The 14181-nt window shown below is 46.7% G+C and overlaps 2 pseudogenes across 2 annotated transcripts; one reads left to right on the top strand and one right to left on the bottom strand.

Annotated features, from left to right (window-relative positions):
- Positions 1–9283: 9283 nt before the first annotated feature.
- On the bottom strand, positions 9284–9381 carry EV420DRAFT_t290 (annotated as a pseudogene). The gene has a single exon. The product of its transcript is annotated as a tRNA-OTHER (tRNA).
- A 2474-nt stretch (positions 9382–11855) lies between these two features.
- EV420DRAFT_t291 lies at positions 11856–11953 on the top strand (annotated as a pseudogene). The gene has a single exon. The product of its transcript is annotated as a tRNA-OTHER (tRNA).
- The last annotated feature ends 2228 nt before the right edge of the window (positions 11954–14181 follow it).

Below are 14181 nucleotides of genomic sequence, written 5' to 3'. Positions count from 1 at the left end.
AGCGCAGAAACAAAAGGAGGAAAAGAGGCAGGCTCTGGAGTTGGAACAGCGAGAGAAAAAATTGGGGCAGGAGAGGAAGGTTGCAGAGGCCAAAGCAAGGAAGGAGAGGGAGGAGCGGGAGGCCACAGAGAAGAAATGGCAAGAGGAGGCAGAGGCTAAGGCAAAGGCAGAGGTGGCCGCCGCAGAGCAGCAGAGGTTGGAAGAGGAGGCCAGGGCCTTGGAGGAAAGGAGGGCCACAGAGAAGAAGTTAGAAGGTGAGGCCAAGGCCAAGGCTTTGGTGGAAGCTAGCAAGGCCGCAGAGAAGGAGAAGGAGAAGGAAGATGGGAATGAGGGGAGCAAGGTTGATAGCGGGTCCGACGGAGATGACGAGCGGGAGAAGGCCCCGAAGGAGAAGGCGTTGAGAAAATTGGTAAAGCAGAGGAAGGATAGGAAGGGTAAGGGCAAGGCGACCGATTCGGAGGCCACAGACGTTTTGAGGAAGTGGAAGATTAAGTCTAGTGCAGTGGTGGTCAGTGGGGAAGAGGAAGTCACGGGGCCATCAGGAAGGCCTTTGAAGAAATTGAAGACTGAGCCTGAGATGCAGGCAGATGATGAAGAATATAAGGGTAATGGTAGGTGACTTCCATAGGGACCTGTGGCTCATGCTGACTTGTTCTGTAGAGTGTTGTGGTCGTTGTAAGGCAGACAACGTAAAGTGTTTCATCCGCCACGGGCGCACTTGCGAGCGATGTAAGCTGAAGAAGAGCAAGTGCATATTTAGTCAGGGTGAAGGGTCGGGGTCCACAGGTTCTGATGAGGTTGTGTACTTGTTGCAACAACTTTGTGACAAGATGGACAACTTCCAGGAAGGCTTGGAAAGGGTAGAGGGGAAGGTGGATTTCCTTGGGAGCCGCGTCGATGACTTGGTCGACGATTTTCATGAGGGTGATGCTCCGGAATGGCTGTCGGATTTCATCAAGGAGGAGTTTAGGGAGGAATGGGCAGCATCGAAGGTCAAGCTCGGGAACCTCAAGCACGTGAACTTGGAGGCCCTATGGATCGCGATGCGTATGCGACTTGACAAGGACGTTGCCCAGTTGTGGAATGCCCACGTGACGGGTACCAAAACCCTTGATGCTGTGGATCCCTTCGAGGTCGCTAACATGCAAGTTTGGTACGGCTGTCTCAGGAAAGATGGTCTTCGATTGGCCATCAAACATCGCGACCACTTCTTGGACACAAGGGACAAGTTCTACACACTCGGAGGCCATCGGATTGAGTGGGCGTTGTGGAAGAGGTGTTTGGATGATGCGGATGAGTTTTTGGTAGAGGATTCCGAAGGGGAATTGGATCCCGAGGAGAAGAAGAGGGATGAGATGTGCCCTGGCACAGGTGCCATCGGAGTTCTGGCACTAGATGAGTTGGAGCTTATTGTCATGAGTGATGAGGAGGAAGGAAGTGGAAGGGAAGATAAGGTGGATGAGGATGTGGTGATGGGAGAGTTGGTGCGTGCGGAATCCTAGGCACCCTTCTTGGACTTGTATATATTTTTTGGATGTCGTCTTGTAGACGTATTTTGAAAGCATGGGCCCCGATGGGCATAAATATATATATCTTGGCTTGTATGCTTGAGTGAATGAGGGAGAAATAAGGAAGGCAAGAAATAGGCCTCCGATGGGTTCCGTTCTCAATTAGGAAGGTAATTTGCAATAGTTTTCCATGATTTGATTTGAAATTCAAGGAGCAGAGACCGTAGGGAACCAATAAGTTATGGGTAGGTCAAGAAGCAATGGGCGAGGGTTTGAGGGAGACTTTGCATATGGTGATTTTGGATAGCGGTCTCGGTTTGTCTGGGTAACGACGGTGGAAATCTTCAATGTATTCATCCGCGGAGAATTCTGTAGCGGGGATCCAGGCAAACTCTTCATCGGTACCTTCATAACCCAACCATTGGACTCGGTATAGGAGTGGACAGCGGAACCGATGGTCAAGTTTAGAGTTGAGGATTTGAGAGATCTCATACTGTTCTTCACCGTCAACTTCAACTGGAGGTGGTGGAGGTTGGGTACGGTTAGGGATAGTATTGGTCTCCACGGGTTCAAGTTGGGAGACATGGAACACAGGGTGAATGGAGCGGAGGTCTGATGGGAGTTTGAGAGTGAAGGAATGGGATCCTGGCTGAGTGATGATATTGAATGGTCCTAGGAATTTTTTGGCAAATTTCGCAGTAGGGCGAGTAGTTCTGATATGTTTAGAGCTGAGGTAGACCTTGTCACCTACTTTGAATTCAGGAGCCGGGGTCCGTCACTTGTCCGCTTGTAATTTGTAATGGGACTGAGCATAAGTGATTTCATCTCGAAGGAATTGGTGAAGCTCGTCGAGGTTAACGATGAAGTCACAGGCCCGAGCGGAGGCGATGTCACATTCAGGATGCACGGTGATATTGGGATGATAGCCTTTGTTAGCGAAGAATGGGGAGATTCCAGTGGAAGCGTTGGGAGCATTGTTGTAGGCAAACTCGGCAATGGGTAATAAGGTATCCCAATTGTCTTGTTGGTAGGAGCAGTAGATACGGACGTACTGTTCCAGAGTTTGGTTAGTGCGTTCGGTTTGTCCGTCGGCCTCCGGGTGGTATCTGGAAGTGAAGTGAAGCTCCATATCCAAGGCTTTGGCAAGAGCACGTGTGAACTGGGAGACAAATCCGGAGCCGCGGTCGGATGTTATATGGTTGGGAACACCATGCTTAGCGAACACATGGGTAACGAATAACCGGGCCAGCCCCTCGGAGTTGATGGTGTCATGAGTAGGGATGAAAATTGCTTGCTTACTTGCATGGTCGACGACTACGAGGATAGCAGTGAATCCGTTGGAATCTGGTAGTTGTTCGATGAAATCCATAGAAATGGAATCCCACAGGCGTACTGGGACTGGCAATGGTTTGAGTAAGCCAAAAGGGCGGTGTCTAGGTGTTTTGTTACGTCCACAGGTAGTGCAGGATTTAACGTAGTGGTGAACGTATTCACACATCTGTGGCCAGGTATAATTCCATTGGACAAGTTCGAGGGTCCGATTTTGACCAAAGTGACCTGCCAAGATGTGGTCGTGATTGTTTTGGAGAACGCGAAGATGGAGATCATCGGAGTCTGGGACATAAATGCGACTGTCAAGACGTAGTAGTCCTGATTCATCCATGGACCACCAGGAGGAGTTGGAAGAGGACGATGCGAGTCAGAGGCCTTCGGTGGCAGCAGAATCCAACGGCTGTGCATTCTTGATATCAGAGTGGAGCTTGTTGATGTCCATGATAGCACTAGCGCATAAGACCGGACCTTCAAGGAATGTAGCGCGGAGTGAAGCGGAGAGTTGTTCTTGAGTGAAAACGGGTCGGAAATTGTGAGGATTGACTTGAGCATATTGACTATCCCCCTCTTTAGGGTAGATGTCCCATTGTCTAGTAAGGGCATCTGGTTTCCCACCAAGTTTACCTGGTCGAAACCGAATAACGAGGTTGAATTGGGAGAGGAATTCGGACCAGCGCACTTGACGTCGAGTAAGGACCTTGGTAGTAGAGAAATACTCAAGGTTCTTGTGATCTGTAACGACGTCAACGGCTTCCGCGGAGCCTTCAAGGTAGTGGCGCCAGTATTTGAAAGCTTCGAAGATGGCTAGGAGCTCTTTATCATGCGTATCGTAGTTGAGTTCAGCACCATGGAGGCTCCGGGACAAGAAGGAGATGGGATGGATCTCACCATCCTCTAGATAAATGGATAGGATGGCAGCAATAGCGTAGTCGGATGCATCAGTTTCCACAACCAGTTGACGGTCGGGAATCCAGTGGGTAAGGATAGGAGCATGAGTGAAAGCCTGCTTCAACTTGTTGAAAGTGGATAGGCATTCGTCGTCGAATTTCCACGGAGTACCTTTGCAAGTGAGTCGTGTTAAGGGCAGGACAATCTCACTGTACTCGTGAATAAAACGGCGGTAGAAATTAGCAAAGCCGAGGAAGGATTGGATATCCTTGACCTTGCATGGGACCAGCCAGTCAGTAATAGCTTTGACCTTGTCTTCGGACATGCATAAGCCTTCGGGCGAGAGGATGTAACCAAGATATTCGACAGAGTCCCAATGGAATTCACATTTGGAACTCTTGCAGTAGAGGCCATTGGCTCGGAGTCTGCGAAGGACTTCACGTACATGTTTTTGGTGATCCTCGGGATTGTCAGAGTAGATAAGGATGTCATCAAGGTACACGATAACAGATACATTGAGCATATCAGAAAAGATGTCATTGACGAAGTGTTGGAAAGCCACGGGAGCGTTGGTGAGTCCAAATGGCATGATGCACCATTCAAAGGAGCCGTAGCGGGTCCAAAACACGGTTTTCCATTCATCGCCCTCGGCTATGCGGACGAGATGATAGGCATGATGAAGGTCTAGCTTGGTGTAGAGACGAGCGGAACGCGTGGAATCGAGGAGGTCGGAAATGAGGGGCAAAGGGTAACGGTCTTTTTTAGAGATTTTATTAAGGCCATGATAATCTACACAGAGTCTAAGTTCACCAGTTTTCTTCTTGACAAACAGTACCGGGGCTCCATGCGGAGAGCGGGAAGGAGTGATGAAACCATTACGGACGTTATCGTCAATAAACTCGCATAAGGCTTTTAGTTCGGATTCAGAAAGGGAATAGATGGGTCCGAGCGGAGGGGTGGAGCCTTCCTCAATATTGATCTTGAGGTCGTAAGGGCGATGCTCAGGGAGTTTTTCAGAAAGGGAATCACTGAATACATCAGCAAATTCATGGTACTCCGGTGGGATGTCGGATAAGTCAGCGGGAGCCGTGGAGGTAGACTTGCCACTAACACTAGGCATAGAAGGTTGTAATGTGAACTGCTGGGCCCCTTCTTCTGCACAAGCTCGGACAAAAGCGGCAGCCGAAATAATAGATATCTTGGGGGCGGCTGAAGCACCAAAGGAGGGAATGGTAGGGTAGGAATAGATAGGTTCGTAAGGAGGTGGAGCCCGTCGGGATCTCGATTTTGGGGTGGAAGATGATGATTCGGATGGTTGGATTGGACTGGGAGGGTCCGAGCGGACTGGCACATGTGTGTCGGCAGCCGCGGAAGCGCTTGAAGAAGAAACAACTGATAATAGTGAACGGAAAGTGATACTGTGCTTTACCCAGTCAATCGACGGATTGTAGCGGGAGAGCCAGTTGTATCCCAGAACGACGTTACAAGATGAATCTAGACGAGTGACATAGAAGTCAATAGGAAGGGTGTCTCCAGAAGAGAAATGGATTGGAAGGGAAATGGATTGGGAGATGTGAGATCCGATGGAGCTGTCGAGAAGCCGAAGTTGGACAGGTGGGATAGATTTGGTAAGGAGATTGTGATCCTCAACATACTTTGAATCAACAAAGCAGTGGCTAGAGCCAGAATCAACGAGTGCAAGAAAATGAAGGATAGTAGAAATGGGTGAACCGTCGGAGTCTGATCTGGAGCCGACTTCAGATGAGAGAGAGACAGTTAGGGAATGATTGGAAAGAGTGGCAGCATTGAGGGTTACGATCTCCAGTGCACTGTGACAGTCAACGCAACCCTGTCCTAGTGCAGAGGATACAGGGTTGCTCTCTAGTTTTCTGATTCCGACGGAACCGTTTCAATAGAGGCAGTGGACTCGGGAGTAGGGGCAGGAGTAGCTGCAGCTGCATGACCCCGAGCGGAGGCCGTGGCTTTGCGCTTGTTGCAATCTTCGGTCTTGTGCTTACCTTCGCAGAACATGCAAAGGTTATTCTTCTGATGGCAGTCTTTTTCTTCTTGAGTAAGATGGCCATCTTTGCCTAGCTTGTCAGCGTAGGGCTTAGGGTTGGAAGAGGAAGAGTTGTTGGGGGAAGACGAAGATGATCCCATGGAGCCCGAATGGGAGGACTTTTGGTTCGCAGAGTTGGAGTTGGGAGATGAAGAGTTAGAACCTTTCGACTTGTTGCTCTTGCTGGAAGAGGAAGATGGGTTACTGCGATTCTCTCGGGAGATTTCGGCTTTCTGAGTCCAGTAGTGAGCATCGAGCTCTTGAGCGAGATTCCGCATATCACGGAGATTATCGGGTTTCCTGTGGTGAGCCATATCATCCTTGATGCGGGAGCAAAGGCCACGGTAGAAGGCGTGATGAAGGGAGTTGTCACCATAGCCAATAATGGCAGCATACTGATTGAACTTGACAATATACTTCATGATGCGGTCTCTGTCATGCATCCGAAGGTTTTCCAGGTCATCTTCGGCATCTCCGACGGCATTGAAGGGGCCGAAGTTGGTTCGCAGTTCTGAAAGGAAGGCGGCATAGGAATATGCCCAGGCAGGAGGGTTGTGGTGATTAGGGTGGAGGATATCCGGTTCGAACCAGTCAAGGGCGACACTGGAAAGGAAGGAGATAGCGTAGTTGACTTTTGCCATATCCGATCGGAACACGTCAGGATGGTCATTGAAGTTCAACTGGAGGGAGACGATAAAGGCCTTAAGTTTTCAGGAGTCCGAACCGTCAAAGGTATCTGGTTCCTTGACCTTGGTGCATACTGCACGTTGTCGATTGCCATTGACAGCATCGGAGATGCCGTGGAGGACATTCATGAGTTGAATGAGGATCTGGGCATCATTATTGGGAGGATTAGGATTGTTACCAGGATTGTTGTTAGGTCCTCCTCCAGGACCACCAGGACCACCAGGACCTCTGGGGCCACCAGGATTGGGTGGGCCACCGCCAGGATTTCCCAATGGGTTTCTGCGGCCATTCATTGGCATGTGAGGGGGGAATTCCCCATCTTCCGAACCTTGGTCGTCGTCGTCATCGCGACCTGGGATGTCATCGAACAGAGAGGTAGTTGGATTCCATGGGGGGTCGCTTCGATACTCGCCCCAGCCATTGGATTCTGATCGCTGGGCTAGGAAGGGGTTAGGCGATCGGTTAGCGTCAGATTGGCAAGCAGTGAAGCCACTGTGAAGGTAGGTTTCCCTACGGGATTGTTGGCGAGGGGCAGAATCTGATCCGAAGAGAAGGGGACCCTCTTTTGAAGCAGAGGCAGGGATATCGTCCATGGTGTAGGTTCGGTTGTTGACCATGGAGTTGCGGCTGGTTTCTGGAGGAACAGTGAAAGTAGAAGACATGGTTAGGAAGGAATTTCGACTCAAGGGTTTGAGTTCGAATATACTGTTAGGATCATGCCAATAGGATTGCAGCAGGAAGTGCACATAGCAGAATGCTGCGGGATGCGTTGGGCATAGGCGAAGCTATTAGCAATGTCACCCCTGAGCCGAAGCCCTAAGATGGATATGGACGGAAGTCTGCAGAGTGGCAGAGACAAGGTAAGAGATAAGTCCAACGGATCGGAGTTCAGCGGACTGGAGAACGAGAGTTAGACTGAGAGTCAGAGAGAGAGAGATTGGGCTGAACCAAGTTGATATTCGAACTGAGTATCTACAGTGTAATTCTAAGGCTTATATACTAGCTAGGAGTCCAATCTAGTTCCTACTTGGAGTGGTCTACATTCTAGGGTTGTCGGAGGATGTAATCTACCAGTCGATAGCCGATGGGGTCTGATGACATGTTCGCTACTGATGTCGGGCTATTGATAAATTGTAATGGAGAAGTGAAATATAAAATGGACTATGAATGGAATATGAAATAGAAACTGGGAATCAGAATCCATAGGATTCTGGGCTGTGGTTTGTTGGATTGAGTGGAAGTCGGGTTTTCGTCGGCATGCTCGTTACAGTTTGCCATAGACTCATATGTTGGTCACAGAGATAGAGCGCACAATGAAGCTTGTGAATGCTGCTAAAATGAATAGCCTGCAGGGCAGTATGACGAAGATGCTGGTAACATTGAAGTTGCATGACCTATGGGCTATCATAGGATAGCACATACCTGCTTTGAAATACCACAGTAAAATCAAAAGATCTGCAAGCTGATTGTGGACCCTGAAAAGTGAGAAATGGTGGGATAGAAAGTCGCCTGTATTGTGGAGATGGTACGAACAAAGTCGCCATCACCATTGCAAAAGAAGCTTGAGGCGCTCATAGGAATTGTCAAGTGACTGAAGAACAACTGGAGAATGACGAAGGTGGTGATAGACTAGGAGTGATTGGGTGCAAACCCTGTGGCGGTTCATACCAGAGTGGCATGCTTCTTTTACATGTCAGAACCATGTGGATAGCTTTTGAGTAATCCTTACATGTAGCAGAATAATTCAACTCTATCGAATCTCAGATCCCAGACGTCATTGAAGCGTTCCGTGTGTTCGGAGATGCAAGGCACCGATGGCTGGACTGGAAGGCAAAACAGGTAAGCTTTAGGAAACAGCTTAAGGCCTTGAAGCTAGCTGAAGCTTGAAAGCTTGATGTCTTGTCCATGAAGAAAGCTTCGTTTTACTTCCAATATCTCGATTGACGTGGAAGTTAATTATTCAGACATCCACACATGGCCAGAAAGGCAGAAAGACTCTGCTCCTCGAGAGCAAGGAATGATATGAATCACTATTGGATTCTGGTCTAAAAAGGAAAAGATTTGGGTGCTGGCACTTCTGACGAAGTTCAGTTCAGTTCAAATACATTTTCTCTTGGTGTGACAGCTCATCCTGATATGGAGGCAAGGTCGACTTCATGCCTTAGCTAGTTTTCCTGAGGCTTCGACAGAAAGGCTCAACGAAAAAAAAACAAGGATCTTGATACCGTGCTGCCTTGGGTGGAGATATTAATGATAAAGTAAATGTTTTCGATATAGACATGAAAGACCTCGACAGATAGACAGGACAGATGCCGAGTGATAGTCTTCACCCTTCCGCTAGGTCCTCTGCCTTATGTTTTGCTGCCCTCACTCTGGTAGAAGGATAGTTCCTCCTCCTGAGGCTTCTTCTGTGCTGTCGGCATATTTCCTGTGATCTCTCTAGGACATTTTTTTCCCAGTGGGTTTCCTGCTGGTACTCGTGGCGGCCTTGTCCATACCAGGGCTGAGTATGTATTTCCCATCGTTGAACTGTACAAAGTCTTCTTTCATGTCAGCTTCTCCACCTTTCTCTGTACCTCCTCCAGATCGACTTCTCATCGAGAAGAGTTTGGCAAGACTAACAAGTGTTTCTCACCTTTGCTCAGCCTGATCTGCTAGATTTCTGTTTGAAATGTGTTAGTTGACAGTTAATTGTGATACATCAGGAGTGTCAGTTTATATCCAGCCCATATACAGTAATTCCATCAGGATGACAAAGTGGCTTAGTAAGCTTCCCAATCTGTGTCAATGATGGCATCATTAGAAAAGAGGGCAATTCCGAGAATTGAACCCGGGACCGCAAAAATAAATCCAATAATGTCACATGACTTTTTCAAGCAGGCATGCTAACCACTATACCACACTGGCATTATTATATATATCTTTTCATCTCTATATATACTCTCCCTCCCTTAACATTTATGACCTCATATTGATGCCCTCCCTTTGCTCCGCTCTGGTGCGCTCTTTTGCCTTTTTAGGCTCCCCAAATCAGCCCATCAATTTTGGCTGGATCCAGTGGCAGTGCCGCATTTTTAATACCCAAAATAGGGGCTATTTGCCGGTCAAAATAGCTATTGGGCTATTCTCAGGCTACTGGCTGGGCCAGGGGATGGCACTATAATCTGTATAGACATAAACAACATAAAATAGAGCCCTCTAATGATGCATAGGAGCCCTGGATAGTGGGATAAAAGGGTAATATAATGAAAATCGCATAAATATTCGCTTTTGGGGGCTGCTGCATGCATTGGATCGGCTGGAGGACTTCACCAATCGATTCCCTGACCTTGAAAACACCCAAACAACCCCTCCACAGTACTTTTGGCACACTTTATTCCTGGAGATAAACAAAAATATTCGCTTTTTAGGGTGCAGCATGCTCCAGATCGCTTTGAAAACATTACCAGTCAATTCCTATGCTATAAAAACCCTAGAATACATCCTCCTTCGTAATATAGGTCCAGTATAATACAGTATAAAAGGGGGTATTAGGGGGCATACATCGCTTATTTTGTTTTTCGCACTTCAGATGGCCTGGAGAGCATCACCAATGGATTCCCTGATATTAAAAACCCCAAAACGACTCCAGCCTTCATTTATAGGGTCTCAAAAACGACAGAAATAATGATATTACAGTGTAGGAGGAGCACATGTAATAAATCCTATTTCTGGGCTTCGGACCACTTCAGAGTTTTATCTATTGTGTTTATTGACCTAAATAACACTCAAATGACCCCACAGGACAAAGGAAACCATCAGAAATACGTGATAAAAAGAGTAATAGGGGGATGGAGGAGACATACCTTATATTTCGCATTCCTAAAAGTTAGGGAGGGTATTCTTGTTATATAACAGACTATATATATTGTACAATGGTGTGTACGAAGCCCCATGGATATCCAAAATGTATTGAATGAGATATGAGCAGATCATTCTGTAAAACAGGAGGAGCACATCCCATATTTCGATGTTCTGCTCATTCTATGGCCTGGGGATCATCGGATTCGGATTCCTTGACCCAAAAAACAGTAGGGCCACCTATCATCCATGGTATTCAGATGTTCAAACTCCGAAGTACAAGATGTTCTCTCATTTGTCACTTATATTGTCCTGTAACTACATATGGCTGTATGTGTTATCTGGGTAAAATGGCTCCTATGGATGATAAGTGCCTCTACTGTTTTTTGGGTCAAGGAATCCGATTCTGATAGTCCCCAGGCCATAGAATGAGCAGAACATCGAAATATGGGATGTGCTCCTCCTGTTTTACAGAATGATCTGCTCATATCTCATTCAATACATTTCGGATATCCATGGGGCTTCGTACACACCATTGTACAATATATATAGTCTGTTATATAACAAGAATACCCTCCCTAACTATTAGAATGCGAAATATAAGGTATGTCTCCTCCATCCCCCTATTACTCTTTTTATCACGTATTTCTGATGGTTTCCTTTGTCCTGTGGGGTCATTTGAGTGTTATTTAGGTCAATAAACACAATAGATAAAACTCTGAAGTGGTCCGAAGCCCAGAAATAGGATTTATTACATGTGCTCCTCCTAAACTGTAATATCATTATTTCTGTCGTTTTTGAGATCCTATAAATGAAGGCTGGAGTCGTTTTGGGGTTTTTAATATCAGGGAATCCATTGGTGATGCTCTCCAGGCCATCCGAAGTGCGAAAAACAAAATAAGCGATGTATGCCCCCTAATACCCCCTTTTATACTGTATTATACTGGACCTATATTACGAAGGAGGATGTATTCTAGGGTTTTTATAGCATAGGAATTGACTGGTAATGTTTTCAAAGCGATCTGGAGCATGCTGCACCCTAAAAAGCGAATATTTTCGTTTATCTCCAGGAATAAAGTGTGCCAAAAGTACTGTGGAGGGGTCGTTTGGGTGTTTTCAAGGTCAGGGAATCGATTGGTGAAGTCCTCCAGCCGATCCAATGCATGCAGCAGCCCCCAAAAGCGAATATTTATGCGATTTTCATTATATTACCCTTTTATCCCACTATCCAGGGCTCCTATGCATCATTAGAGGGCTCTATTTTATGTTGTTTATGTCTATACAGATTATAGTGCCATCCCCTGGCCCAGCCAGTAGCCTGAGAATAGCCCAATAGCTATTTTGACCGGAAAATAGCCCCTATTTTGGGTATTAAAAATGCGGCACTGCCACTGGATCCAGCCAAAATTGATGGGCTGATTTGGGGAGCCTAAAAAGGCAAAAGAGCGCACCAGAGCGGAGCAAAGGGAGGGCATCAATATGAGGTCATAAATGTTAAGGGAGGGAGGGTATATATAGAGATGAAAAGATATATATATAATGCCAGTATGGTGTAGTGGTTAGCATGCCTGCTCGAGAAAGTCATGTGACATTATTGGATTTATTTTTGAGGTCCCGGGTTCAATTCCCGGAATTGCCCTCTTTTCTAATGATGCCATCATTGACACAGATTGGGAAGCTTACTAAGCCACTTTGTCATCCTGATGGAATTACTGTATATGGGCTGGATATAAACTGACACTCCTGATGTATCACAATTAACTGTCAACTAACAGTTTTTGATGCATCAAAGTAGCAGCTACAGGTGCTTTGCTTGGCTGCCTCCCTGATACTTGGAGCATTTGCCACATTCAACTGGAGTTCGTTTGGATCTCACGACGGTGAATGAGTCATGGGGAGTCGTGGAAATGAGAGGAGGAAGAGAGTAGAGATGTATTCTATCAGAATCTCTACATATATGCTAGCACCTCATTGTCCTCATTGTCCTACTGTTCAACGACAGTACGTGGGTGATGGTGGTGGTGGTGGTGGTGGTGTTACTGGTGCCAGGTCCCAATAAGGAATGGCCAGGTCCACAGCCCTGACATGGCAAACCATGCACTGTGGCTGCAAAGGCTCATACCATTGTAATCACACTGTTGAGTGCATCTCACGGAGTAGAGACTCATCGCAGGGTACACAATTCAATGAAAAGTGATGAGGATGAGCACAATCGAACATCGTAACCACTGAATACCACTGCACAGGTGAGATCCTTCACAAAGGACACCACCTGTAGACGTAACAACCGAGTACCACTGCACAGGTGAGATCTTTCAGAAAGGATCCCATCTGTGGATGTAACCACTGCACAGGCAATATTCTTTGCAAAGGACTCCATCTGTGGACGTAACAACAGAGCACCATCTGCAACAGCAGGGGCAGGGGCAAAAAATGGTAGATGAGAAGAGAACGTCTCAGTACTGTTACCGGTGTTGGTGTTGAGGGCAGGAAGAATCGTAATCACATGCTCATTCTGATTGCCTGAAAGGCTAAAACAAGGCTCTCTAGCCTGGAACCGGTTACCCAGGGTGGGGGTCATGTAAGTGCTGTTCGTGTTTCATTCTGTGCCACGTCTGATACTCTAGGGTCCAAAAGTTGGCCATCTTAAGACTCTGCTTGAAATTCTTGTCGCTCTGCCATTTTCCCATTAAAATCAGCTCGCCTTCTCTGAGGATCGACACTTTGATATGTACTCTAAATATCTTGAAATGCATATAGCTTCAATTCATGATCAAATACAGAGGCCCTTGGGGCTCACAGAAACTTTCGGACCCTACCAGTATACTCCAGCCCAGAGTACCAGGCTTTATACACAGGTAAGAGTTCCACAAGTATCTATAGAGCAGCTTGCCAGGCTAAAACATCTCATCTCATTATTTCCTAGCCTTCGTTCTGTTCTTGGTACTGCTGCCGGCCTCAAAGCGAGTTATGTATTTTCAATCAACGCTTTGGAGGCTGTACCCCAATAAGGTTCCTTGACTACTCTCTAAAGTACTGTCATACCTCTTGGCATGGAGTGTAGCTGTTGCCACATGATCATTCTATACCCATGTGGTCCTGGAGTTCCATCCTCATTAGGGTGATCCAGTTCTCCTACCTCATGTTCCCTTGACGAACAGAATGTATGGAGAAAGTATTTGACAGCCAAGAAGGCAATTAACGATAGCTTCTATGATCTAAAGCCTTGCCAATTCTGATCTTAGAGCGGGCTTGGCAATGTGCTTCAACAAGTTGTTACAGCCTTCACTCTTCATATGCGGTAAAATACCGGTCGTTACTAATGCCATGCATGAATAATGGTGCCAACAGAAGGCCATACAAACAGGCTATAGGGAAAATATGCAATCCATCTCCACATTACAATTGGCGAGTATTTGCTACTCAATATATGGTCTGCTAGTATATTACTAATATACCTTAATGAATATTCAAGATAAATCTGTCGTCAAATGCTACAAAACCCCAGACATCAAGGTGGGTGTCTAAGCCTGTTATTGGCCAGCCTTTAAGTCAAACCCATGCACCACCCACGAATCAACGTGCAGCATCTACTGGGTTTGCACGATTCCTTCGACGCATTAAATTGGTTCTTCCGGGTCTTAAATTTCCATGCCTGTCACTATTACGATTTCGTGCTCTATCTTATCTTATCGGCTTTCTCATAATCTCGCTATGCTAACTCTCTGGACTTGATCGCATTCACCATGTGGGTTCAGTGTGTTTACCGCACCGTTGCAGACTCTTGTAGTATATTTAGCATGACCCAAACAGTATTTAAGTAGCTCGACTGCAGGTCTTAAACCTCAGTCTCGAACTAAAGTTTAT

This window comes from Desarmillaria tabescens (genome assembly GCF_030435595.1).
Source record: "Desarmillaria tabescens strain CCBAS 213 chromosome Unknown EV420scaffold_109, whole genome shotgun sequence".
Taxonomy (NCBI): domain Eukaryota; kingdom Fungi; phylum Basidiomycota; class Agaricomycetes; order Agaricales; family Physalacriaceae; genus Desarmillaria; species Desarmillaria tabescens.
Note: the sequence above shows the minus strand (reverse complement) of the source record. Positions and strands in the feature narration are given on the sequence as shown.